The sequence below is a fragment of the Saimiri boliviensis genome, chromosome 9 (genome assembly GCF_048565385.1).
Source record: "Saimiri boliviensis isolate mSaiBol1 chromosome 9, mSaiBol1.pri, whole genome shotgun sequence".
NCBI lineage: Eukaryota > Metazoa > Chordata > Mammalia > Primates > Cebidae > Saimiri > Saimiri boliviensis.
The window spans coordinates 46799901-46827770 of record NC_133457.1 but is presented as its reverse complement, the minus strand read 5'-3'; the positions used below and the strand labels follow the sequence as shown (position 1 = coordinate 46827770).

Below are 27870 nucleotides of genomic sequence, written 5' to 3'. Positions count from 1 at the left end.
CTAGCTCCTATCCTGGGTTCTAGAAGCATAGCTTCTCCATCTGCAGAGGGCAGAGCGTTTGAATGCCACTGGAGGTTGAAGAGGGTTAGTACTTGAAACTAACGTGAAACCACATGAACTGTTTTTCAAGGCAAGGTCTTGTTCTGTTGCCGAGGCTGGAGTGCAGTGGTGTGATCCTTGAACGCTTCACCTCCTGGGTTCAGGTGATTCACCTGCGTCAGCCTCCCAAGTAGCTGGGATTATAGGCACCTGTCACCCCGTCTGGCTAATTTTTATATTTTTAATAGAGACGGGGTTTCGCCATGTTGGCCAGGCTGGTCTCGAACTCCTGGCCTCAAGTGATGCTCCCACCTTGACCTCCCAAAGTACTGGGATTATAGGTGTGAGCCACTGTGCCTGGCCTACAAGAAAACATTTTAAAGAAGTCCCAAGTGTATCTCATATTCAACTCGTACATCTTACTGAATGATACACTAGCCTGATAGAATATTTTAAAGCTGTTTTATTTTCTTTCCCAAATCATTGAGGGGAAAGTAAGATATGCTGCATCTCTTGTTGAGACTGAAGGTATAAAGTGCTCCGGGTCGAAAAGCAGCGTATAAGGATAATATGTTTTCCTAAGTAGCAAGTCTTTGGGGGAATAGATTCCGATGAGTTTAGGCTTGATAAACTCCCTTAGTAAAGCTGGATAAGCTCATTGGAGGATTGACTCTCCCCTTGGCTCTGTCTTCTGGTTTCTGCTATTGGGTAATTTTGCTTTCATGTTTTATTAAGCTCAGAGCCATTTTTCTTCGAGAATTTTTCACAGATAATTACCTTTTGGGTACTTAAAACTAACTGTAAAACATCGCCCTCCTAAACATACCATCAAATTAAGTAAATAAAACACAATTTAAGAACAGCTTTTATTAAAACAATAAAGTTTGGGGATTTTTTTATTGTCTTAATGAAGTGCAACGATTTTGCATACCTTCTCCAGCATAATTTTAACTTTTGGCTGCTTGCCTTGCCTGAAAGTCCTGACACTACCCAGAAAGATCATTTTAGGTCAAGAAGGCCTTTAGATTAAAATATGTGTGTGTGTGTGTGTGTGTATTATAAACATGTATACACATATATAACATGTACATATATATACATATATAACATATATGCATATGTAAATATTTTTAAGGAAAAAAAACAATGCAGTTTTGATTCAGTTGAACTAATTTATTTGCACCATACATCTGTACTTAAATAATGCTTTTTTCTACAATAGTTCAGTTGCTTTTTTTTTTTTGCCTAGAACTTTGTGGGATGATTTTATAGAGCTAGGCCTCTGTGAGAAGTTTTGACTTGAGGGTAGACGACTCTTAGTCTGAAGACATTTCCTGCGCTGAACTGCAGCCACTGTGAGTGATAAAGCTGGGATCTGTTGTTCAGAGTGGGGGTGTCTGGTCCTTGTTCTGCTAACACTGGAGGAGAGGCTTAGAAGAAGGGCAGCTTGGGAATAGCATTCAGCAAATGCTGCATGTCTGTGTACCATAATGTTCTAGACACTGGGATATGGTACTGGACGCTGGAAAGTGACCACGTATAGCTTATACTTGTGTGAGGGAGACATCCAACAGGCAAATATGTACCGTGCCAGGTGGTGATAGGTTCTATGAAGAAAAGTAAAACAAGGCTGGAGACTAGAGAGTAACAGTAAACATTTTAAGACATTCCTACTTAAAAATATATCCTACCTAGACTGAATTCTTCAAAAATGTCAGTGTCAAAGACCAAGAAGGGTATGGAAGCGTTCCAGATTAAATGAGGCTAAAGATACGTGACACCTCACCAGGCATAGTGGCTCACACCTGTAATCCCAGCACTTTGGGAGAGCCGGTGTATGAACTGCTTGAGCCCAGGAGTTTGAGGCCAGGTTGGGCAACATAGCGAGACCTTGTGTCAATGAAAAAATTTAAAAATTAACCAGGGTAGCACATGCTTTAGTCCCAGCGACTCAGGAGGCTGAGGTGGAAGGATCCCTTGAGCCCAGGAGCTGGAGGTTACAGTGAGCTGTGATTGCGCCACTGCACCTCAGGTTGGGGACAGAGCAAGATCCTGTCTCTGGCAAAAAAAAAAAAAAAAAGGAAAACAGAAAAAGGAGAGAAACACGACAACTAAATGTGATACTTGACCCTAAACTAGATCTGATTTGACACTGGCATGGGATTAATTGGAATACACATAGTAGATCGGATAAAGGCACTTGAAAACTGTCCTGTGATTACATAGAGAATAACCTTGTTTTTAGAAAGATCCACTGAAGTAAAGTTAGAGCTATTTAAGGGTAAAAGGCCTTATGTTTAAGTTATGAAAAAGTTTCATTTACTTATTCATATAATAATTATGTGTATGTATGTGTTTATAAAGCGGGGAGGGAGAGAACAGGGAACAATTGATAAATGGGGTAAAATATCAGTAATTGGTAAAACTGAGTAAAGGATACATGGTGGGGTTTCTTTTCAACTTTCTATCAATTTCAAATTATTTCTGTGTAAACTTTTAAAATTATATATAGTCTAACACAAACATGATTCTGTTTTTTATAAGAAGTGTATATGTTTTTTGGGAGAAATTACTTCTTAGTCATTTCCATGTTAATAGTATGAATTTTAAGGAAGGTAATTTATTCATTAGCTATTGTCGTAGCTGAGACTAACCACAGGGAACTGAGTGGCCAAGAAAATTTGAGAAAGGAGGCATTAGGGGGCCGTGGCAGTCAGGCCGATGCAGAGAACTGGTTATTGTTGAAGATAATGTTTAAAACCTGCGTGATAGGCCGGGCGTGGTGGCTCACACCTGCAAACCCAGCGCTTTGGGAGCCTGAGGCGGGAGGATCACAAGGTCAAGAGATCAAGACCATCCTGGCCAACGTGTCTCTGCTAAAAATACAAAAAATTAGCTGGGCGTGGCGGTGCGCACCTGTAGTCTCAGCTACTCGGGAGGGGAGGTGGAGGCAGGAGAATTTCTTGAACCCGAGAGGCAGAGGTTGCAGTGAGCTGAGATTGCACCACTGCGCTCCAGCCTGGTGACAGCAGAGCGAGACTCCATCTCAAAAAAAACAAAACAAAAAACCACCTGCATGATCTGCACATGTACCCCAGAACTTTAAAGTGTAATTTAAAAAAAAAGAGAGAAAAAAAAAAGAAAAAAAAAAAAAGAAGGTCAGAGCAGGCCATTGATAAAACCACCGTGGGGCACCGGGGTCAACTTTGGCCTTTATAGTTAAGCAATCTCTCTAGACCATTCTGTATGCTGTTTTTGGAATTAGGTTATCTTAAAAAAAAAAAAACTTTATTGAGATATAAACCATATATCATGAGAGAAGGTTGTGGGTGACCTTGAACAATATTTTATACAAATAGATGAAAATTGTCATGCCAGTATCTAATAAAACTTAATCAAAATGCTAGGCACAGTGTTACGTACTTTTATAGATATTATGTAGTTTAATCCTTAGATATCCTTAAAAGATATGTCTGTCTGTCTTAATAGGCAGTGAGGATAAAACCTTGAAGCCTTATGAATAGCTGCCTTAGGTCGAATATCTGAGAAGGGGCCGCATTTTGGAGCCAGGCCTCTGCTGCTCCAGTGCCCCGGAGCTGGGCTGGGCTGGGCTGCGTCCTCGTGTGTGTTCCCTGATGTGTGAGTGGTGCAGCCAGCTGAGAGCAGACACTCTGTCTCAAGTTAGAACAGAACGTGCAGGCGCTTCCTGGAATGTGACAGGAGTGAGTTGATGTGTCTCAGCCCAAGAAGGAAATAAAAAATGTGTAAATAATAATAGGAAAATGAAGATGCCTGGGGAGCTAGCATTTTGGGGTTACTATTTAAGTAGAGTCAGTTCTGGGCTGGACAAACTGCACCATCGATCCGTTGTTCCTTCCATTCATCCACGCTATATTCCCAGGGGGCCAACCTTGATTTGCATTTTTTTCTGCCCAGAATTGACCTTCCCTACCACTCTTGCCTGTGTTGCAAATTAGATGATCCCGTTTCTCTACCATAGACTTTACCTCCATCATCTTCTATTCTTAGCTGCTTTTCCAGCCCTTCACAGGCCTAGATGCCGACCCTCGGTAACCTACACAGGTTATCAAGAACCACAGTGGGGATTAGGATACAGGGACATTTCGAGTGGAACTCTGTGTTTCGTTAATCAGTTGGCACCTGCTTTCACAATCTTTCTTTCCTCTGAATCCTCTTTAGGTCAGGTCAGCAGCTAGGAAAGATTGCTGACGCCTCATTACCTGTATTCGGATATTTGTTGTTCATTTAGCTACTTGGCAGCCTCTCTTCATGGCATCTTCTCTTCCTCCTAAGCCTGTTGCTTGGCTGATCTGGATACCTCTTTGGACTAAAAAGCTTTTTTTTTTTTTCATGTGAAAAAAACTTACGAACTCCAGTGCATTGCATGGGGCAGTAGGCATTTATAAACTGCCTGCTGTGTGCGGCACACGGCCCTTGATACTCTTTCCTTACAGCTTACACCATAGAACCTTTAAATTCCTAGATTCTTGTCATGAATTCATGTGTTAAAAACGGGCAAAACAACAACAACAACAACAAAAACAGGAATAGGTGCGGTGGCTCACGACTGTAATCCCAGCACTTAGGGAGGCTGAGGCAGTTGGATCACTGAGGTCAGGAGTTCAAGACCAGCCTGGCCAACATGGTGAAACCCCGCCTCTACTAAAAATAGAAAAATTAGCTGGGTGTGGTGGCGTGTGCCTGTGGTCCCAGCTACTTGGGAGGCTGAGGCAGGAGGATTGCTTGAGCCTGGGAATCGGAGGCTGTAATGAGTCGAGAGCACACCACGTACTCCAGCCTGGGCCATAGCAGTGAAACCCTGTCAAAAAAAAAAAAAAAAAAAGGAAAAAAATTTTTGTCCCACAGGAGTAGCTTGCTGAAATGTCATAAAAATACGTCTTTCTCGTATAATAATGGTAGTAAATAGTGCACTGTCATCCTCAGGTTTCTTTCACATGCCTCACCTCATCCCAGGTTTTCCCACGTTGGTACTATTGACATTTCTGGCTGGATGATAGTTATTGTGAAGGGGTTGTCATGAGCTTCGTAGGATGTTCAGCAACATCCCTGTACCCTTTACGTGCCGATAGTGCACCTCCCTCCCCACCCCCACCCCCGCCCCCCACTGCTGGTTGTGACAACCACGTCTCCAGACTTTGCTGAATGCTTTGGAGTCGGGGGCGGGGGGGTGGGGAAGGAACAGTCGCCCTCACTGAGAATTCCCTGCCTCATATCATTCTCACCACAATCTTTCATGTAGGTCTTACCTCCATTTCTGCAGATGAGGAAACTGAGGCCCAGAGAGTTGAAATGGCCACATGGCTAGGGTGTGACAGAAGTGAGACTTGAGGTCATCCCATGTGTTCAGCTCTTCACTTGAGTTCTTTTGCCCCTGCAGCTGCTGGGAATGGTGTTTCAGTGTATGAGAGAATCAAGGCCAGTGGGGTGGTTCCCCAGCTGAGCTTTCACTCTTGGGAAGAGCCTCGTTCTCTTTGCCAGATGCAAGACAGCTTAGCCATCATATCTTTGAGACTCCTGGGCATCTCCCGCAGGAAGGGATGCAGAGGGAGAGATGTTTTAGGAGCGAAGCTAGAATGTTCTCTGAGTCCTGCTCTCCCTGGCTCCAGAGATCGCTAGCCTCAGTCACCGGATGGAGGGGGTCCTGAGCGTGGCAGTCTTAGACCCCCTTTGCCGGGATACTGCACACAGCGGAGGAGAGCTGCATAGCACCTCTGGCACGTGTTGCTGAAGAAGGAAATCACATCTCCGAAGTTTTATTCCCCTGTGCTCTGTGCTGCACTGACAGCGGAGAAGAGATTGAGGAGAATGTTCTCTTGAGGCTGAAGTTTGCCAGCTCATGTGAACTGTGCTGCTCTGGGGAGGACTGGCAGAGCCTTGGCCCGGGAGCCTTCTGGCTCCTCACGGGCTGCAGCCACTCGGCCGTGGTGCGGACTGACAGTGGCGGATCCTCCCTCATCCCGCCGCGGGCAGATGCGGATAGAGGCTCTTGCTGGTTTCCTCTCCGTTGGTCATCAAAGGTAAATGATGGAGGGGCCAGGACGGAACTGGGGAGTGGGATCTCAGGCTCGCATCTACTCTTCAGCTCTCCTTTAGGCCTCTGGCTGAGAAAGAAGTATGTCTCTCTTAGGACTTCTCAGCCCAGCCTTCCAGGACATCAGGGATTTCTGTACAGGTGAAACCATGAATATTTTCTTGCCGCAGTGGGATGCATAGTTAACTGGTTAAATTTGAGGAAGTGTTTCTTGAGAATCTGACCTTTGAAATACAAAAGATTGTTACTAGAGCATTCCTTGGCTTTTGAAATGAGAAAAAGACATCTATCTTTTCTCTTGTGAAATCTTTTTGCAACTTTACATACTGACCTTGGATCACTGCTTTGATTTGCTGGTTTTGAAGCCAATGTCAGGTTGTTAGTGCTTTCCTCATTATTTCTTATACGAAATCATATGCAGAGACACCACATTAATGGGGGCAGTTCAGAAATGGAAGCTACGAAACTCGAGTATTCTTCTCAGTAGTTCTATCATTGGCCTTGACCTTGAGCTGATTCCTTTTCTTTGTACTTCAGTTTTTTATTCCGTAAAGTAGATGGAGCATTTCCCCTCTTGCATTTCATAGAGACGTTGCAAGGCAAGTAAATTAATACTTTTGGAGAGGCTTAATCAAAGACAGGTTCAGTGGCTATTAATATCATGATTATAATGATGGCGTGATGACAAATAGTATAATTGCCAACTTTATTTGCAGAGGGGGTTGTGAGAATGCTCTGCCGCTCACCTTTGCACATTTCTATGGAGAGTGAAATTTCTCTCTCACATTCGTTTTAATAAAGTAGAACTTTGTTTGACTTTTTTACATGTTGGAAGCTTTTTGCTGCCCCTTTGCTCTTTGCCTCTTCATTCTGTTCTCCAAAGTAACCATTCTGGGCTTGGGAATGTGAATATTGTTTTCAACAAAGGGGAAAGTGGGGTTGTGTTTTATATGTTCTTTTGTGATTTTTGTTTTTGTTTGTGGTTTTTGTTTGTATTTTTCACTTACCAGGTCTTGGAATTTTTTTCTTTCTTTTTCTTTTTGAGATGGAGTGTTGCTCTGTAGCCTGGGCTGGAGTGCGGTCATATGATGGTAGCTCACTCTCTGCAGCCTCAAACGCTTTCTGCCTCAGTCTCCTGAGTAGCTAGGAGTACAGATACAAGTGATCATATCCAGCTAGTTTTTATTTTTTATTTTTTTGACACAGTTTCGCTTTGTCGCCCAGGCTGGCGTGCAGTTATGCAATCTGGGCTCACTGCAACCTCTGCCTCCTGGGTTCAAATGATTCTCCTGCCTCAGCTTCCCGAGTAGCTGGGACTATAGGCATGTACCACCACGCCCAGCTAATTTTTCTATTTTTAGTAGAGACAGGGTTTCACCATGTTGGCCAGGCTGGTCTCAAACTCCTGACCTCAAGTGATCCACCCGCCTCGGCCTCCCAAAGTGCTTGTTCTTTTTGAGATGGAGTGTTGCTCTGTAGCCTGAGCTGGAGTGCAGTCATATGATGGGATTACAGATGTAAGCTGCTGTACCCAGCCCAGTCTTGGAAATATTTTCATGCCAATGTTTGTGTATATGTGTGTATATGGACCTGTCATTAAAATAGCTATGTGATGTTTAGTGGAATGGATGTGTCATAATTCTTATCCAATCTCTTGTGTGACAGTGTTATAATAATCTCTTGGTGGGTATTTTTTGGGTATATGGTAGACCCTTGAGCCTATGGAAGTCCTTGCTGTGGTATGAAGTGGTAAGGCTAGTGAGACCTAAACACTAAGGCTAGTGATTTCCAGGAATCTTCTGGTCCTGCCTCTGTGTGCTTCAGAGATAATTGCTCTGTTTTTCTGAGCCTTGGTTTTCTCACTAAAAAGGAGGATTTGGACTAGAAGATGTACTCAGATCCTATTCAACTTTAAATGTTATAAATGTACCCTCAGATTGCCTGTATTATCTATTGCTATGTAACAAACTTCCCAAAACTTAATGTCTTAAAACCACAATCCTTTATTTAGCTCACGGTTACGTTGGACATATCTTCCTATCTGGGCAGGGTCAGTTGATGGGTTGGCAGGTGGGTCAGGAGGCCTGGTATTCCTGGATGGCCTCAGTCACATGTCTGGTGGTGGTTGGTTCTATTCACAGGTGACTTGGCAGAATTTCAAAAGTAGCAGGAGCAGCAGATGAGAGGCATCTTGAAACCTAGGCTTGGAACTGACACTTTCATTGCAGTCTCTTGGTCAGAGTAAATCACACGGCCAGGCAGATTCAGGTGGAAAAAACCACCAAACTGGCCCCGAGACCACCCAACTCTGCACTTTTTGCTAAGTAATGAAAGGGATCCTGACGTTTAGGCTACTGTCAGTTTTCTGTTACTTTCAACAGAGAGGGTTCCTAACTGACATATAGGTCACTATTAAGAGTGTGATTAAATAAATAAGAGAAACGAGTAATATGTACCTTTCCTTCTATTTCATTTTAATGTATCAGACAATATTTTAGACCATTGGCCAGGATTTTAGACGGCCTTGCATTCTTGGCTTTTGGCCAGAAATGCTTTTTCTGCTGTTTTGTGTTAATCCTTAAACCTGAGCAGGAGGTCAGAGCACGGAGCAGGCATGTGGTCAGAGCACGGAGCAGTCATTGCTCCCATTTATTCTGGGGCAGAAACGCAATTAAGAGGCTGAAGCAGTGGGCTCTGGCCTAGGAACCTGTTACTCTTTAACCTGGTTACTTTTTGTTTTAAATGCAATAGGGCACTTGAGAGTAGTAGAGCATGCATTTTAAAAAGAACTGAGGAAAAAAGTCACTGGGTGGAACTGGAACCAGGTAATGGAGTTCGTGTTCTTCATGTTTGAGGTGAGACTCACAAAACCTTTTTCACCATGACCTTGAACTTGACGTATGTCTACATTTGAGCAAGCGGTGGGGGGGCTTGTAGCGGGAAAGGGAGGTGTGAAATTTTGCCTGGAAGAGCAGGGAGTGACAGCAGAAGAGAAGGTAAAACATGTGCCTGAGAAAAGAAGGGAAATTCAGCAAGAGGTAAGCTTAAGGAAAGACCACAAGGGATTATTATGCCAGAGTATATAGAACCCTGGCACACCATGCCCAGGACCAAAGGAACAGCAAAGCTTCATGGCAGGTGTCCCCTGAGGTCATCCCTGGTTCTGCATCACTGGTGACGCCTGTGACTTTGCCTTTCCCAGGGTCCCTGCTCACTGCTCCAGGTAGGCTCAGCCTGCGGGAGGTGCTGGCAGGAGCCTAGGAGGGAGGAGGGGCTGGTGTGCAGCTCACGTTGTCTAGGGAGAGCTCTGGGCTGCCTCCCCTGGCTCCTCCTCCCACAGGCAGCCCCACTGTGTGTCTGGTCTTGCAGGTTGGCTGCAGCTTCTGGGCCCTGCTTCCAGCCCTTCTTCCCATGATCCTCAGCCCTGGAGGGTGTCAGAGTTCCCCACGTGGCCGATCTTTAGTTTGCCTCCCTCTCCTTGGCTGTGCTCTCTGCTCTGCGTAACCAATTTTCCATATTAAATTCCCTCTCTGAGACACTTGTGACTTCCTGGCGGGACAAAATCTTGTTGGCTCAAAATGTATTCTCTCTCTCGGTGTTGAGTGTGAAGGGGTCTGTGTCTTAGCCATGCATTTGGAAGACTTATTGGGAGTCAAGACATATGGATTGGGGTCATGCCAGTGAGTAGTTTAAGGAAAGGACAGCTCTGAGCAGGGCAGTAGAGAAGATTTGCTACCACAATGAGAGAAATAAAAGAATAGGCCGGGCGCGGTGGCTCACACCTGTAATCCCAGCACTTTGGGAGGCTGAGGCGGGTGGATCACCTGAGGTCAGGAGTTTGAGGCCAGCCTGATCAACATGGTGAAACCCCATCTCTACTAAATAGTAAATACAAAAATTAGTCAGGTGTGGTGGCAGGCACCTGAAATCCCAGCTTCTCAGGAGACTGAGTCATGAGGATCGCTTGAACCTGGGAAGCGGAGGTTGCAGTGAGTCAAGATCACACCACTGTACTCCAGCCTGGGCTACAAAATGAGACTCTGTTCTTTAAAAAAAAAAAAAAAAAAAGAATAAGAATGGGGAGAATTGCAGATGGCTTGAGAGTGGAGGCTGAGATGGGGGAACCACCTGGTGGATAAATGATGTCATGAGAAAGGGGGGAATGAAACATTGGGTTGGGGGATCCTTGAAGTGACAGCCCTTTATAGACAATTGGAAATGAGTTATTTTGAGGACTGACAGTGGACATTTGTGATTCTTCTGAGAAGAGGTGGCAGTTGGAGACAGAAGAAAAGTTGTTTGCAGAGAAAAGTCCATCTGAAGAACTGAAGGCTGGATCTTGGGGTTCACCCGCATAGTTGGGGGATAGAGGAATACAGAAGACATGAGCTGAAGGATGAGCTAAAGGACGTACACTCAGATACAGGACAACTCAGATGGTTCATTATCCCAGCTTTGAAAGGCAGGCATGATCGGGAGCACCAGAAGCTGCAGAGAAAGAAAGTGGGGCATTTGGGATAAGACCTTTGGATTTGCTCAAAGGATAGTCAAGGTGTCCCCAAACTACGGCCCCCGCGGGCCGCATGTGGCCCCCTGGGGCCATTTATCCGGCCCCCCGCCGCACTTCAGGAAGGGGCACCTCTTTCATTGGTTGTCAGTGAGAGGAGCACAGTATGTGGCAGCCCTCCAGCGGTCTGAGGGACAGTGAACTGGCCCCCTGTGTAAAAAGTTTGAGGACGCCTGGTCAAGAGAGTGTATGTTATATATGGCCACTAGCACATTAGTTGTTCCAAATAAGATTTTTAAAATAGCCGTTTCTGGTCAGATGCAATGGCTCAGGCCTGTAATCTCAGAACTCTGGGGAGGCCAAGGCAAAGGATCGCTTGAGCCCAGGAACTCGAGCCCAACCTTAGCAATATAGTGAGAACTTGTCTCTACAAAAAATTAAAAAATTAGTGTAGTATGATGGCATATGCCTGTGGTCCCAGCCACTTGAGAGGCTGAGGCCGGAGGATCACTTGAGCCTGGGAGGCAGAGGTTGCAGTAAGCAGAGATGGTGTCGCTGCACTCCAGCCTGGGTAACAGAGCAAGACTCTGTCTCAAAAGAAAAATGAATTTTAAAAATAGCTATTTAAAAATTTGGTCATGGTTCAGTTATTTCGAATTTTCCCTTTGCAAAGCGCGTGTCTTATCTTCTCAATACCTTGACCGCAGTTGTGTGGGATTCCTCTTGAAGTCAAATAAGTAACACACGGGAGAGCCAAAGAAACTTGAAATGGTAGCAATCCGTGGCTGGAAAAGAGCCTGCCCCGCTGTAAGTGACAGGTTTTGGGAATCTCTGGAAAGCATCGGTTTGCCCATGTGGCCCTCTCTCTGGGTCATGCAGAACGGTAGAGAATTTCACGTCCGGACTTGGTGGAGTGACTGCCTTTTCTCTTTTTCTCTTTTTAATGTGCGCAGTCTGGGACTCACGCTTTGCGGCTCCTTTTGGTGAAGTCTGAGACAGAACTGCTGCTACCGAATTCTGCCCTGCGTGGGATAAACAGTCAGTGTTATAAGGAAATTACAGAACAATAGAATTCATTAGTTTAATTTTTTTCTTTTCTTTTTTCTTTTTTTTTTTTTTTTGAGATGGAGTTTCACTCTTGTTACCCAAGCTGGAGTGCAATGGCGTGATCTCGGCTCACCGCAACCTCCGCCTCCTGGGTTCAGGCAATTCTCCTGCCTCAGCCTCCTGAGTAGCTGGGACTACAGGCACACGCCACCATGCCCAGCTAATTTTTTGTATTTTTAGTGGAGACGGGGTTTCACTATGTTGGCCAGGATGGTCTTAATCTCTTGACCTCGTGATCCACCCGCCTTGGCCTCCCAAAGTGCTGGGATTACAGGCTTGAGCCACCATGCCCGGCCCAATTTTTTTCTTATTATAAAAGCACTATAATCACACATAAAAAATGTGGAAAATAGAGAACGAAGATCCTGGCCTCTTCTCTCTGAAACAACCACTTGAACAATTTGGAATCTCTTCCATTGGTGGACTCAGTTCCTACTTTAATAATTTTGAGTCACCACTTCCAGTATCTCTCAGTTTTTATCCAGTTGCCCTGGGTATACAGTTCTGCCCACACGAAGCAGAAATAAGAGCAGCCTTATTATCAAATATTCTATGTGTTCCACATACCTTGTGGGATAGAGAAGCCCTTTCAGGATGAGCAGGAGAATATGGAGGGAGGCAGGCTGATAGCGTTAGAATTGCCAGTTGGAGGGTTGCTGGATCCGTGAGGTGTTAGTTTTTATTTTCATTTTTAAAAAATGGGTGTGAAACTCGTATCGTATAAAATTAACCATTTTATGTATTTTATTGAGATAGGGTCTTGCTCTGTCACCCAGGCTGGAGTGCAGTGGCACAAAGACAGCTTACTGCAGCTTTGACCTCCTGGGCTCAAGTGATCCTCCTGCCTCAGCCTCCCAAATAGCTGGGGTTGCAGGTGTGCACTACCTCAACTAGCTGATTTTTTTAAAAATTGTGTTTTAAGTTCTGGGGTACATGTGCAGAACATGCAGGTTTGTTACATAGGTATACACGTTCCATGGTAGTTTGCTGTACCCATCACTCCATCATCTACATGAAGTATTTCTCCTAATGATATCCCTCCCTTAGCCCAACTAGCTAATTAAAACAAAACAAAACAAAACATTTTTTTGTAGAGATGGGGTCTTGCTGTGTTGCCCAGGCTGGTCTTGAACTCCTGGTCACTAGTGATCCTCCTGCCTTGGCCTCCCAAAGTGTTCGGATTACAGGCGTGAGCCACTGTACCTGGCCCAAATTAACCATTTTTAAAGAGGACAATTAAGTGATGTTTAGAACGTTCATTATGTTGTACAGACACCACTTCTATGTAGCTCCAAAACAGTTTTTGCTGCCACAAAATAAAACCCTGTGCCCACTTGCAGGTACCCCCATTTCTTTTCCCTGAGCCCTTGACAACCACCAGTGTGCTTTCTGTTTCTATGGATTTACTATCCTATTTCATATGAATGAAATCACAAGTGACTTTTTGTGTCTGACATCTTATTCCTTATAATGTTTTTGAGTTTCAGCAACAATGTAGCATGTATCAATACTTCATTCCTTTTTATGGATGAATATTATTCCAGTGTATGGATGTGTCACATTTTACTTGTCAGTTTGTCATTTGATGAAAGTTTGAGTTATTTCTGCCTTTTGACTGTTGTGAATGGGGCTGCTATATAACATTGCGTATACGTATTTGAGTTGATTTTTAATTCTTTTGTGTAAGGCATTAATCTTATTCCTCACTCTTTGGGTCATAAAATATACAGGCTGAGCCTGCCGACGTGGGTCCTGGTGGTTCCCAGTTGGAACTAACACATTTTGCTTGCTGCAAAGCAGTTGTCTGCATGAAAATGATTTAAGTCAGAATCCCAGAGATAATAATACATGGGGCCTCTTTTGCCTGACTGGTGCTTTGTTACAGGAATCCTAGTTCAGCATCTTGTACCTACAGTGTAAAATGTTAGAATCTCAGCCATCTTATCGTAGTTGCTCATGGGGAAAACAGTCTTTGTACTACTGCGCTCATCAGCCGATCTTAGTTCTGTGGTGCCAGATGCTACCATTCCTGTCCCTTGCCTCATCTGCCCTCTCTCTGCTCAGAGCATCTGCACTCATGGCTGTGGGCTTTGTTTGACTTCGAACTAACGGTCCAGGGCCACTGTGATTGTGGCGCTGTTAACATGTGACTTCCTGAGCATGGGGTATATGTCTTGGAGATACCCAGTGACGAACTTCTTAGCAGATATGTTCCATTGACTGTGTCTGGATTGGTCCCTTGTCTGGAAATGTATCTCTGTATTCCTCAGTGTCGCTCTTGACAGACTTGAGGAGGAAAGGAACTTTGCTGTTATGCCGACTGGGACTTTAGTCTTTAGAGAGAATAAACTGGGGCAGGAAAGAAAGGAAGGAGGGCCAACAGTCATCAGAGACGTGGGATTAAAGCAAGCATACCCTTTGGCACTGTCTAGCACTTGGTGAAACAGTGGGTTCCTATTGTTTTACATGGGTTCTCCGAGAAAGCAGAGCCCCAGGGATGCAGGCTTGGGTGCAGGAATGCGATCCCAGAAGAGTCGTATAAGGAGAGCAAGAGGAACAAAATATAGAAAGAAAAAAGGAAACCCGGAAGGTGTGCTATTGTGCTGGTTAAGGGAAGCGGAATCCCACTGGCGGCCCTAGTAGGAACCACATACGATGTACTTCAGAATGCTCCACCCCAGACACAGGTGATGGGATTATTAGCTCTTGGCTCCCATCTCCCATTGATCAAGGGCTGCCCCGTGGTGGGAGGGGGTGGGGTTAGCTCTCTCTTGCACGCCTAGATTTGCAGTTGTACTTGGCTAAACAGTTGCTGTGGACTTTCCAACAGGCTTCTGTAGAAGAGTCCCAGGTCAGAAAGCACGAGGTAAACAGTACAGATGAGGCCTCATGCTGTCTGCGTACCAACAGTTGGCTCGGCGGCCAGGAGTTAAAATGTGGATTCAGAGGGTGTAAGGCGGGACACACAGGTGTCCAGCATGTGTAATTGCCACGTTTTTTACGATCTCTCTTTTTGTCACAGCTTATAGCCTTCTGTATCTAAACCTAAATCAAAGTTTTGGGAATATCCCAAAATGATAGCGTTCTATCACGGGGCTTGTTCACAGCCTGGCTCTGGGTGAAGGTCATGTTTTCGTCCCCAGCCCCATAATTTCTCTTTTGCTCTTTCCGTATCAGTTTTGATGGAATTAGGCCAGTTGATCTGCTAGACCTCAAGCCACTAAGTCTTTTAAAGCTGTAGGAATCCAATTAGATTTTTAACACAAGATGAAACTCTTAAAATAATGAATAATTTGGACTCTTCAGGAGGTAGTAGAGTCTCCGGGGACAGGAAGAAATGAGAGAAAAACTCTCATGCACTATCACGCAAGGAGTGACAAGAGTTTAATTTTCTTCTTCATGTGCTCCAGAGTCTGTTATGACAGTGACATGCTGGCTCGGAAGCCACAGTAGGAGTCGTAGTAGGAGTTTTTGTATTTTCTATGAAGCCCAGCAACTTTTCTTTTGCATTTCCTGAGAGAATCATGTGTTCTTCCTCGGAGGTTCACGTGGAGCCAACTTGCTCAGTTGCTGATGCCTGCTAGCCAAGGCCGCTTCTGTAATGAGCTGAGGAGCTGTTTGCTGAGCCAGTATTTGCACTGATGAATTTATGGAAATACATTTTTGTAGCTCACACATTAGGGACACTCTAGAGTTCTATGATCATAGGGCTGAGATACTTCAAGAGAAGTCCTCTTAGCTAAGGTGATAGGGAGACATCGTTTCTTCATCAAGAACAGCTAAATCGCCAACCATTATATATGCACAAATTTTAAGTGTGTGTGTGTGTGTGTGTGTGTGTGTGTGTGTGTGATTTTCACTTAAAACCTTTACTCACCAGTCTTTAGATGAAGTTCCAAGGCCCATTCATCAAGCGTGGGCTTGCTAGAGTTTCTGCATCATCTCCTGGTGTAAAGCGTCTGTAATGTATTACCTATGTTTCCTGTTTTGGTTTCTTTAAAGAACAGGGCAGTCTGATGACAGAATGCTTCTAGATTTTTAGAAATAGTTTTTACTCTTTTGTGATTGTCATGCCTGTACCTAATTCAATGGCTGTTTTTGGCAACTCACTTTTATTGACAGTGTTCAAATCATACAGGTTAATTTCATAAAGACAGTTATTTTCGTACTTCTGTGGGTTTCTTTGTTAATTAAATTGTGTAATTTAAATAATCAGTATGCCAGCACAAACAGAGTAGGGACTAAACACTGTTGGGTCTTTATAAATTCCCAGCTCAGCTGGTGGGGGCAGAGTGTGCAGGCATAACTAGAGAAAGGCTTTTAGCCTTAAACAGTCAGCACTAGAATGCATCCGTCAGTAGGTTTTGAGAGAAATGGGGTAGGACATCCAATTAGTTGGTTAAAATGAGGAAAGTGAAAGTATCCACTACGGCTTTTCTAACTCTGTTACCTGAAATCCTGAGATTGGACAACACAAATATTTTCACATTTAAAATGGCCTGAGCCTCTCCTGGGTTGTTTCTAATGGCTCCATCCACACCATTTCTTCTGGAAATACTGGTGCCCATGGGCAGTCCTTCAGGCTTTTTTTTTTAAGACGGAGTCTCGCTCTCTCGCCCAGGCTGGAGTGCAATAACATGATCTTGGCTCACTGCAACCTCCGCCTCCTGGGTTCAAGTGATTCTCCTGTCTCGGCCTCCAGAGTAGCTGGGACTATAGACATGTGCCACCATATCCAGCTAATTTTTGTATACTTAGTAGAGCTGGGGTTTCACCATGTTGGCCAGGCTGGTCTCGATCTGCCCACCTCGGCCTCCCAAAGTGCGGGGATTCAGGCGTGAGCCATGGCGCTTGGCCTCAGGCCTTCATTTGCAGTGCCAGGTCTGCAGATTTCAGTGATTGTAATGATAGCAGCCTGCTGCCTGAACCACAAATACTTCTAAAGATTCCCTGTCCTGAATTTGTTGGTAAAAATGGAGACGTCTGAGAGTGAACCAAGCGCTTTCCTATGTGATTCAGAAATTAGTAGAAAAGTAAAAATAAAAACAAGTAGTTGAATCTCATTGGCTCTGTTTATTCAAGCCCTGTGTCTGGATTCAGGATTCTTAGAAGTTCAAGACAGGATCTAAAGGTATTTGTGTTTTAAAAATAAGCCTAGCTTAGTGTTAGCATAAGTCTATGAAGCTACTTTATTTCTGCTTTGGCAAAAGTGCCTTACTGAGAATTAGGGAGGGGTTAGATCTAGCCATATAAGATACCTATGTATGTATTCCATACTTATAAAAAGCACAGGAGAGGCTGGGCGTGCTGGCTCACGCCTGTATTCCCAGCACTTTGAGAGGCCAAGGCAGCCGGATCACAAGGTCAGGAGATCGAGAGCAGCCTGGCCAACATGGTGAAACCCCATCTCTACTAAAAATACAAAAATTAGCTAGGTGTAGTGGCACATGCCTGTAGTTTCAGCTACTCCAGAGGCTGAGGCAGGAGAATCGCTTCAACCCGGGAGGTGGAGGTTGCAGTGACCTGAGATCGTGCCACTGTATTCCAACGTGGTGACAGAGCAAGACTGTCTCAAAAAAAAAAAAAAAAAAGGAAGAAACATATAGGAGAAAAGAGGAAGCCAAATGTGAAGACCTTCTGGGCTAATGCAGTGTTTTTAGGAAAATTGCCTCATGGATGCCCGGGTTATAAGGTGTCTGCAGCCTTCTGTGGCTACCACCGTATATGGGTTAGTAAGCTGCTGTCTAGCCAGACTCCCAGTGCATTAGCAGATCTTGCATTTTTCTCTTAAATTCATCAGCAATACCAAGCTTGGAATAGTAATTAGTGTGATTTATTCCACAGCTCCTGTAGGAGTCTGCACGCGGTTCGGGCATGTTGATGATGTCGTGATTTAATTTTTTTAGCATGAAACATTTTGAAACACAAGTGGGCGTGCCCTTTTGAGCTTGGCATTTTGGTGCCTGAGCATTTGCAAAGGAGATAATGATCTCTTAGTAGACAGGAGTGCTCTGTCAGAGATGAGTTATTGATTTTAAGAAGAATCAAATTCGTTTCTTGAAATGTTCTTAGAATGACATTGTACTTCTCATCCTGTGGCTGGTTTGACCCATGGGTAGGAGACAGAAGTCTAAACATAAAATAGGAGCCCTGGTCCCCGTGTTCTGGAGTGATCATTTATAGAATTCCTCAGCACGCAGTTGCCTTTTGTTCTGTGATTCATTTCTGGCATAAAGTATCTTCTGGGTCGATTACAATGAGCCATGAGAAGAAATAGAGCATAGAATAAATCACGAACTGCCCATCTTCAGGGCAGTAGTAATACAATTTTACGATGAAAATTATCCACTTGAGATGATCCATTTCATGTAGACATAAGTAAATTGTATGCAGATTAGCTATTTAATACCTGAATATGACCCTGGGGAGAAAGCTTATTGAAATCCATTCTTCTAATTGGCTTGTCATGCTCCCTGTCTGCGTCAGCCTCATGTGATACCAAGCATCTGGCTTGCCTGGCAGTTTTCTGTGATTTCTAATTCAGGAACTGGTCTCCCCGATCCCTTACCTGTCTGACCTCAACTCCGTATTACTCTGCACTCACTTCTACCTTTGCCACACTGTCCATCTTGCTCAAACACACCAAGTGGACTCTCGCCCCAGGGCCTTTGTGTCTGTTGAGATTCTTTGTAGAATGCTCTTCCCCAGATAGCTGGCTTGCTCCTTTACTTCGTTTACATCTTTAAGCGAATGTTACCTTCTTACGAAGCCTTCTCTGGCCACCTATCTAAAGTTGGTAAACCTTCTCAAATGCTTTTTTTTTTTTCTTTTTTTCTATGCCTGCTTTATATTTTATCTATCTTTTTAGGGGGTGGTAGTGGAGAGGACCTTTTTCTCTCACCAGGATGTCATTTCCATGAGGACAGGAATATTTGTTTTGCTCATTGTTGTACTCTGTTCCTTAGAGCAGTGCCTGTCACATAGTAGATGTTCATTAAATACTTGTTTAATTTCTGAGTAATGTGAGTTGGCTGATGTTGTACCAGGTTGCTTTTTGAACATTTTGTGTTTCTATATGGTAAGTGTGGTGGTAGGTAGGTCTTTTCCAGACTCTTCTGCCTGTTTGGAAAGGGAGAAGTGACGATAATGAATCAGTATTGATATTTTTTAAATCAGGTTTTTGGGGAAGAGGCAGTGGTTTAACCAGTGATTAAACTTGAGGTTGCGGGGGATGTATTGCTCATTATTTACTGCATTTAGAGCTTTTGCAAGGTGAGGTCCTGTGTCAGGTTCAAAAGAATGCACCAGGGTTGGTTAGACATGGTCTCTGGCCTAGGAAAGGCCATTCTATAGGGAAGCAGTAAGCTGTGGGGACAGACGACTCCCGAGTAACGCACACTAAGCGCTATGCATGGCACGGTCCCCATTTTGTTTTTGACATGTGTATCCATACTGTCCATCAAACATTACTCCTGTAATGAATAATTAATTAAAAACCATATAGACAATTTAAAGTATTAGCTCCACGTGGATTAGCCCTAATGAGCTCATTGTTGAAGTACCTGAGAATTAGTATGCTATATTGGAGTTTGATATTAAAAAGTAATTATTTTCCCAAGATGCTAACTCAGCTCCCAGTTACGATGTTTCATAGGGAGTTGTGGGACTTTTTTGGACCTCAGTTGAAGAGAGCTGAGTGAATTACCTCAAGTGAGGCAGGGAACCCCGTGTTCTTATCACCTTCCAAGGCCCCACCTCCTGATAGCATTGCTTTGGGGTTAGGATTTCAACATATGAGCTTTTACTGGGGGGAGGGGACACAAATATTTGGACCTAATATGCATACATATATATGTGTTTATATGTGTGCATATTTCCATTGTAGCTTTGTTAATATTTCTATCTGGTTAGGTGAGTTCTTCCCTTCTGCTCTCCTTTCCAAAATTAACTTGACCTTTTATGAAGCTTTATTCTTCCATTTACATAGTAGAATAAATTTGTTGAGTTGCTAAAAAAAATCCTGCTGGAATTTTAATGAAAATTATTATAAAGTAAATTAGGGAGAACTGACATCTCTATAACATTAACTTGACTCATCCTTTACCTGGTATGTGTATTTCTGTTTTCTCAATTCTGCACTGATTTCTTTTCATGGATTAAAACTTTTTTCTTTATCAAGGTCTTGTGTACTCCCTATTGGATTAATATCTGTACATCATAGTTTTTATTGCTATTGTGAATGATCTTATTTTCTATTTTCTGATTGGTTATTGCTGATATGAAGGAATGCTATTGGTTTCTCTAAATTCATTATGTATCTGGCAACATTGTGAGATTTTTTTTTCTTTTTTAAATAAAACAGTCATGACCAGGTGCGGTGGCTCACACCTGTAATCCCAGCACTTTGGGAGGCTGAGGTAGGCGGATCATGAGTTCAGGGGTTTGAGACCAGCCTGGCCAATATGGTGAAACCCTGTCTCTACTAAAAAATACAAAAATTAGCCAGGCGTGGTGGTACATGCCTGTTGTCCCAGCTACTCAGGAGGCCGAGGCAGGAGAATCGCTTGAACCCAGGAGGCAGAAGTTGCAGTGAGCCAAGATCGTGCCACTGAACTCCAGCCTGGGTGACAGAGTGAAACTCCATCTCCCTCCCAAAAAAAAGGGCACATCTACAGTGACTGTTTTCTTGTGTTATTTTGTTGGCTAGTGCTTCCGGTAAACAGTGGTAGTGGAATTCTTGTTTCTAATATTAAAAGGAATGAAGCTAATTAAAAAAGAATTAAATATAGTTACTGTAATTTTTTGGTTTGTAACTTATGAAAATTTATTTCTTGTTTCCAGATTTTTTCTCTTAAAATGGCAATTCATCATTTAAAGGTCTCTGTTATGTTACCTTATATGTGTGTATATATATATATATACATACACACACACACACATATAGTATATATGATAGATATATAATTTTATATATATATATATATATGAGATAAAATTATTTAGGGATCTGCCGTTCTAGGACTATAACACACAATTGCCCTACTTTCAAAGGAGTGCTGTATGTTTATTTTTATGACGATAGGTGATTAAATTGAAATTTTGGGTAAGAGGAAAGATCAAAATGTGTAACAGTAGCTTTCCTCCTTTCTATCAACTGTTTTAAAGTCTGTCATGTGTTAAATCTTATTTTGGAGGCTGAGGTCCTTATTTAATTGAGAAGACCCAGCTAGGCGGGCTGAATCTCTAATCAGGTGTTTTCTGAGTTGAGTCTTGAATGAGATTTATAATTTGGGCCCGAGTTCTGTATGATTCATTTACCTTTTGGGGGATGTAGACTTTAGATCTATATAAGGAAAGGACTAGACTAGAATTGTGTCTGAGATTCCATCTTGCTCTAAAATTGCATAGTTCCAAAGCATGAGAAATGCAGCGAATTGAGCTTGGTCATCAGAAAGAGAGAGTCTTTCATGTCTTCAGAATAAAGCATCCAAAAAGAGTCTTGATACTTGGAATTACAAGGCCCCAGGCAAATGGTGTGGACAGAGGCTGCAAAGCGGAGAAGGTGGAAGGTTTTGAAATCACACTTGACACCCCTGGGTGGACCTGTGGGAAGCGGAGAGAAAAGGGTGGAGTCAGGAGGTCAGGTGCACAGGATCAGTGCGTTCAGTTGAGTTGAGACCTTCAAGTTTGCCCTGGACATTGGCTGGGGCTTCTAGAACAGCTGATTTAACTGTTAAAGAAGAATCAGCAGGATTCTTTCTTGGCACGAGGTAGGAGGGGTTTTGAGGAGGAAGGTTTAATGATTGGGGGATGGGAGGAGTTGAAAATGTTGGCGAGGAAAAAAGCTTAAAAATGTCAGGTTTTGTTCCTCACTGTTTGCAGGAAATGAAATATATGCATTTGCTTGTGACAATTTTTCAGAAATCTGGCATTTCCATGCATACTTAGAGATTCAGGACAGTATGTTTAGAAGCAGGCTAGAGACTTTGTCTCTGGAAGAACCAGAGTTTTTCATTTGCATACACATCTGTGTGCATTCATATTGCTGTTTGAGACGGTATTGGTATAAAGTTAGTAAAAAAATGTTTAAGATATATTAAGAATTGGAAGATGGCCATGGAAGAAATTTTCTTTGGTGACTTAACGTTGAAACTGTATTTCTGGATGAAAACAGGAATTTGGAAAAGAGAGCGAGGTAGGACGATTTTGAAAAGCTAATCATGGATATGAACTTGGAAAAGTTCCCAGTTTTAAGAATCTTCTTTCTACTTTAGGTCTGTTTTAAGCTTGAAAGAATTGACAATTTGAAAACAAAAGCACAGCAGAGCAAATGGGGAGGTCAGTATAAAGCTATTAAGGAAAATACTGAAATAGATTCATTTAAAAAACGGTTCACATTTTATTCGTTTGTTGACTATCAGGAAAATGAAATTCCAAATAATTTTCAGGCCCTCAATATACTATTTTAAAAATTGTTTGGCTTTTTCTTTTTTGTTGATTTTGAGGTATATTTGCTTTTAGAGGAAAAGGATTTTTATGCTTAGCTTTTACCTATTTAGATATGGCAGAATTTTTTTTAGAGGAAGAGAAGAAATAAAATGGTTTTAGTTGGTTAAATTTGTTCTTCAAAATACATTACCAGACTTGTTTGATTTTTCTGCTTCCCTTTGGCTTTTTTTTTTTTTTTTCTGAAATAGAGTATCTTTTTTTCCTCCTTGCTATGAAGGATTTCAAGGAAGTGAGGAAAATATGTTTCAAAGTAAATGTCATTTGAATGTTGTTACAATTAGTTGACACTCAGATTTTTTACATGAGAAAAATTTTCTACGGAAGTGACTGCCACAAATGTCTATTTGAGATCTTAAACCCTTGTGACGCCCTTTTCTTCTTTTAATTCTAGTTTAGTGATTACAAACTTTTGATACATGTCTCAAGAGGTTTTTAGGACCAGCTGATCTTTTCTATTTGCAATTTTTCTTCTATTTTTTTTTAGTGAGTTGCACAAAATTTTTTATTTCTCAGTGCATTACAGTTACGTTTATACTGTACCATAGTCCATTGACCTTCAATCCCCTTATGTCTAAAAACAATGTACCTATATTAATTTAAAAATTCTTTATTGTGGAGAAACACTAGGAATCATCTGAGCTTTCAGTGAGTTGTAATCTTTTTGCTAGTAGAGTGTCTTACCTCAGTGTTGACGGCTGCTGACTAATCACCGCGGTGGTTACTGAAAGCTGGGGTAGCTGTGGTAATTTCTTAAAAGAAGACAATGAAGTTTGCTGCATTGATTGACTCTTATATTTGCAAAAGATTTTTCTGTAGCATGTAATGCTGTTTGATAGCATTTACCTACAGTAATGTGTCTTTCAAAATTAGCGTCTTTCCTCTCAAACTCTCCTGCAGTTTTATGAACTAAATTTATGGAATATTCTAAATGCCTTATTTTCTTTCCATCAGTGTTCATGGCATCTTCACCAGTAATAGATTTCTTTTTAGACGGAGTCTCACTCTATCACCCAGGCTGGAGTGCAGTGGTGCAGTCTCGGCTTGCTGCAACCTCTACCTCCCAGGTTCAAGTGATTCTCCTGCCTCAGCCTCCTGAGCAGCTGGGACTATAGGAGCGCGCCACCACACCCAGCTAATTTTTGTATTTTTAGTAGAGACAGGGTTTCACCATGTTGCCCAGGCTGGTCTCCATCTCTTGACCTCGTGATCCTCCCTCCTTGGCCTCTCAAAGTGCTGGGATGACAGGGGTGAGCCAGCACGCCCAGCCAGTTTGGCACGTTTCTATTTGGAACAGGTGGGTTTCCGAAAATGTGAAATTATATTTTAGGTGCTTTTTTTTTTTTTTTTTCTCTGAAGCAGGTGGTTTTTCAGTAATTAGGATGACTGTCTTTTATAAAGTTAAGCCTTAAGACTGTGACTACTTAAGATACCAAGGACCAAAATGGCCATATAGTTCATTCAGGGACCGTTTAACAACCATTCACCTATAATGAGGCTTGAAGGTTTCATTTTATTAATTTATTAATGATGATATTGATTGCATAGTTGCTATATGACACATGCTTTATGTTCTTTTGTTGGATTCTCCAACAACCCAGTGAAGTAGGTAATGTTAAACTTTAGAAAGGAAGACACCTACATTTACTAGGTTACGCAGCTTACAAGTGGGAGCGTCCAGATTTGAACTCAGGCAGTCGACTTGAGCAGGTATGCTCTTAACTACTCCCACACTGTCCATAGTACTGGGCTGGTACAGGGCCCGTAGATGGTCCATTGTTTCTCGCTCTAAGCCTTCTCGCCCTAGACTTCTGTTTCCCAGGCTTGTTGCCCGATTACCTTGATTGGGCAATTCTTTCCAGAGATTCCTCTCCTTTTCCAAGCGTGCCTTGCCTAAATGCCAGTTTTGGTCAGTCGATAGAAAGAGGATGTGTGTTTTGTCTTCTCTTTGCAACCTTGGGAAATTTAGGAATCATTCAATGAGAATGTAGGGAAAGACAAAGAGGCCTGTGTGATTGTGTGCAGATGCCTGGACGGGCTGTGAGCGTGAGTGCTTGGGTCTCACCTGCTCCCACACTCTTTTTTTCTGTCACCCCATCATCAGCCAGGTGCTTATGAAGTGAGGGGACACAGGGAATAGCCAGATGAGCACTGATGGCTATGTGAAGGGACAGTTCTCCTAAGGAAAGGATGAAGAAACTTACTCTCGACTCAGAATTTTTCACAGACGGCACATTTGGGATTTCTGGTTGCCCCCATTGAAGTAAATATTTGGAACAGAAACCTGCCATGTTGTTTCTCAGACTCTGCTAATATTTTATATGAGTAGTGAAGACAGGTTTTTTATGACATTGAAGCATAACTTTGAAACAAAACCTGGAGATGGTAGGCAGGCTGACTTTTGAAGAGAAAGCCTGCTCATTTATAGCGGTTGCAATTTGCTGCCTTTTCTCACTTGTTCTTGTAATGACCGACGACCTGTGAAGTTTACCAGGAGTCAGAAGTTTTTGCTCACATTTGTCCTGAGACAAGGTATGGGTATGAATTACACCATGAGAATCCCCAGTTAATGGAAAAGTAAAGGTTTCTTGACTCAGATTTACTGCTTGTAAATTCAAATGACAGCCATTAAGTAATGGTCATGGGGTTAGACATCCACAGTGGAATCATTTGGCTCTTGGGTGAATTTTTTGATTTATTGCCATTCATGTTGATACTGCTATAGGCAAAGGTGAGAGCTGTCTTCTTCTCTGATTCTGATGTGTCCTAATTTCTACTAAGAATTAGAAGAGAGAGAGGGAGAGAGAGGGGGGGAGAGAGAGAGAGAGAGAGAGAGAGAGAGAGAGAGTGTGTGTGTGTGTGTGTGTGTGTGTGTGTGTTTGTTTCCCTACAATCTTGCTATTTAATGGCTGACCCTGTAAATATTTAATTATGTTTTGGGCTTCTGAGCAGTCTGACCTTATAGACTGCTTATGATTTTGTGCTAAGCAACTTCTTAACATTTTAAAAATCCAGAAGGCTTTCATCGTTCAAGTTTTCAGTGATATAAAGAAAGAAACTTTGTCTATGTCACTTCTGTATGTCAGGCACTGCACTAAGCATTTTCTATACATAATCTAATTTAAATTTCATGATGGCTTTTAAGGGTCAATATTATTATTTCTCTCTTTTTTTTTTTTTTTTTTTTTTTGAGACAGAGTTTCACTCTTGTTACCCAGGCTGGAGTGCAATGGTGCGATCTCGGCTCACTGCAACCTCCGCCTCCTGGGTTCAAGCAATTCTCCTGCCTCAGCCTTCTGAGTAGCTGGGATTACAGGCGTGCGCCACCATGCCCAGCTAACTTTTGTATTTTTAGTAGAGACGGGTTTCACCATGTTGACCAGATGGTCTCGATCTCTTGACCTCGTGATCCTCCCGCCTTGGCCTCCCAAAGTGCTGGGGTTACAGGCTTGAGCCACCGCGCCCGGCCTATTATTTCTTTTTTTAAAGATTAGGAAATTGATGCTTAATGAGAAAGCTTAAATAACTCACCGCTTGGAAAGAACAGGGTTTTGGTAGGGGAGGAATGGGGATAGAGGTGTGTAAATGAAGAAGGAAACTTACCTGTCTGGCTTCAAAGCTCAGTGAAAAAATTTTCCTTTTCCTGGATTGGAATAAGCCTCGCTCATGCCAGAATGTATTTCAGTGGACTCTTTAATACTTAGGCAAATTTCCTGTTATTAAAAAAATATCCTCTTTCTCCCTTTAGTCTCCAAGTGAAAAGACTGAAGCTGAAAGTAGATGACTATTGTAGTTCATTGTGATCAAGATATATAGTACTTAGACCACACATTTCTCCAATTACCTACCATATGGTTATTCCCCATCTTTATCTGCATTGCAATTCATTATGTCCAAGTCACATCCAGAGAAACTTTACAAGCGACTGTGGTATTTCAAGGTAAACCAAAATTCTGATTTCTACCCTGGCTCCCACCCACTCCTCTATCCCCTGGTGATCTGTAAAACGATGGATCATTAACATTTAGCAGTTTTTAGAGCTGTGCCTGTGAGCCGTGTCCTGAGGCTAAGACCGCCTTGGATGTCCAGACTATTGGGTTGCTATGTAGTGTGCTGCCTTGCCTCTGAAGGTTCCCAAAGCTACTCAGGGTTCAGATTCTTCTCTCTCGGAACATCCTGGCGCGATGAGATGAGCTCACTTCTTTGACATTTTTTGGCTGGATTGCCAAGTTAGCCATTGTTACGTACTGTCTTGTACGTGTGCATCTGTGTGTGTTTTCCTCTGTCTGTCTTTGTTTATGTGCATCTTATAGCCCCAGCAACATTGTAAGTGTCTGTGGTGAAAAACTGTCTCATACATTTTGTTTCTTCCTGACACTACGCAGTAGATTTTTCCCTAGGCAAATAGTAGGTATTCAGTAAATGTTTGAACTATAGAAACTAGATGATTTCCACATTATCTAACTGCCTTTTCTCAAGCTGAAATGAAGTATAGGAATGATTAGAATGTAAATTGTATGCAGAATTAATTTTCTTTTTTTTTTTGTCACCTAGGCTGGAGTGCAATGGCGCGATCTCGGCTCACTGCAACCTCCGCCTCCCAGGTTCAAGTGATTCTCTTTCCTCAGCCTCCTCAGTGGCTGGGATTACAGGCATGTGCCGCCGTGCCCAGCTAATTTTTATTATCTTTAGTAGAGACGGGGTTTCAACATCTTGGCCAGGCTGGTTTCGAACTCCTGACCTTGTGATCCACCCGCCTTGGCCTCCTAAAATGTTAGGATTACAGGCGTGAGCCACCGCGGCCGGCTCTAAAATGTTTTCAATAGGGAATACATTCACATGGTTCAAAGTGAAAGAGTATAAAAGGTATACAGTGGAAAAAATCCTGTTCTCTGTTTCTGCCCTTTCATTCTCTGTTTCTCCAAAATAAGCTGCCACTTTATAGTTTTATGTGTATCCTTCCATAGTACATTTGTTTTAAACAGATGATTTTCAACAAGTTTTAAATAAATAACAAATACTTACCTCATGTTGGAAAATACTGTACTTTGCATACTATAGAACAATCACGTGCCTTCCGTTACTTAACTGTATAGCTGAGAGATATTTCCAGATTAATTCACAGATACCTCTCTCATTATTCTCTCATAGCTTGGTAGTATTCCATGACGTAGATGTACCATAATTTATTTAACCTGTCCCATGCTGATGGACATTTGGGTTGTATTCTGTCCTTTGCCATCAAACATGCAGTGACTTAACAGGGACATGTGGCATTTCACCTGGCTAAATGGCTTCCCAGTTATCTCAACATTTATTGAAGAATTGGTCTCCACTAAGTTGAGATGTCATCTTTATCATAAACTAGATTGTGATTTGGATCATATGTTATTATAGAATGAAATGTAAACAAACACTGGACTAACAAATGAAGAATAATTGGTGGTCAGCTTAGTTCATGCATACAGCCGACATTATTAAGCACTTAATAAATTAAACAATTGTGATATGCCAAGCCTTGGGGATATAAAGATCATGAAAGCATCTCTCAAGAGTAACTGGATAATCAATATAATCTGGATGCAGTGGACTAAGAGCAGCAGAGAGGCTGCGAAAGCCAGGGAGATGCTTCACGGAG

At 42.6% G+C, this 27870-nt stretch overlaps 1 protein-coding gene across 5 annotated transcripts in view; it reads left to right on the top strand.

Annotated features, from left to right (window-relative positions):
• Nucleotides 1-27870, top strand: part of OSBPL10 (oxysterol binding protein like 10) — a 325696-nt gene that overhangs the window by 125436 nt on the left and 172390 nt on the right. The window lies entirely within an intron of this gene.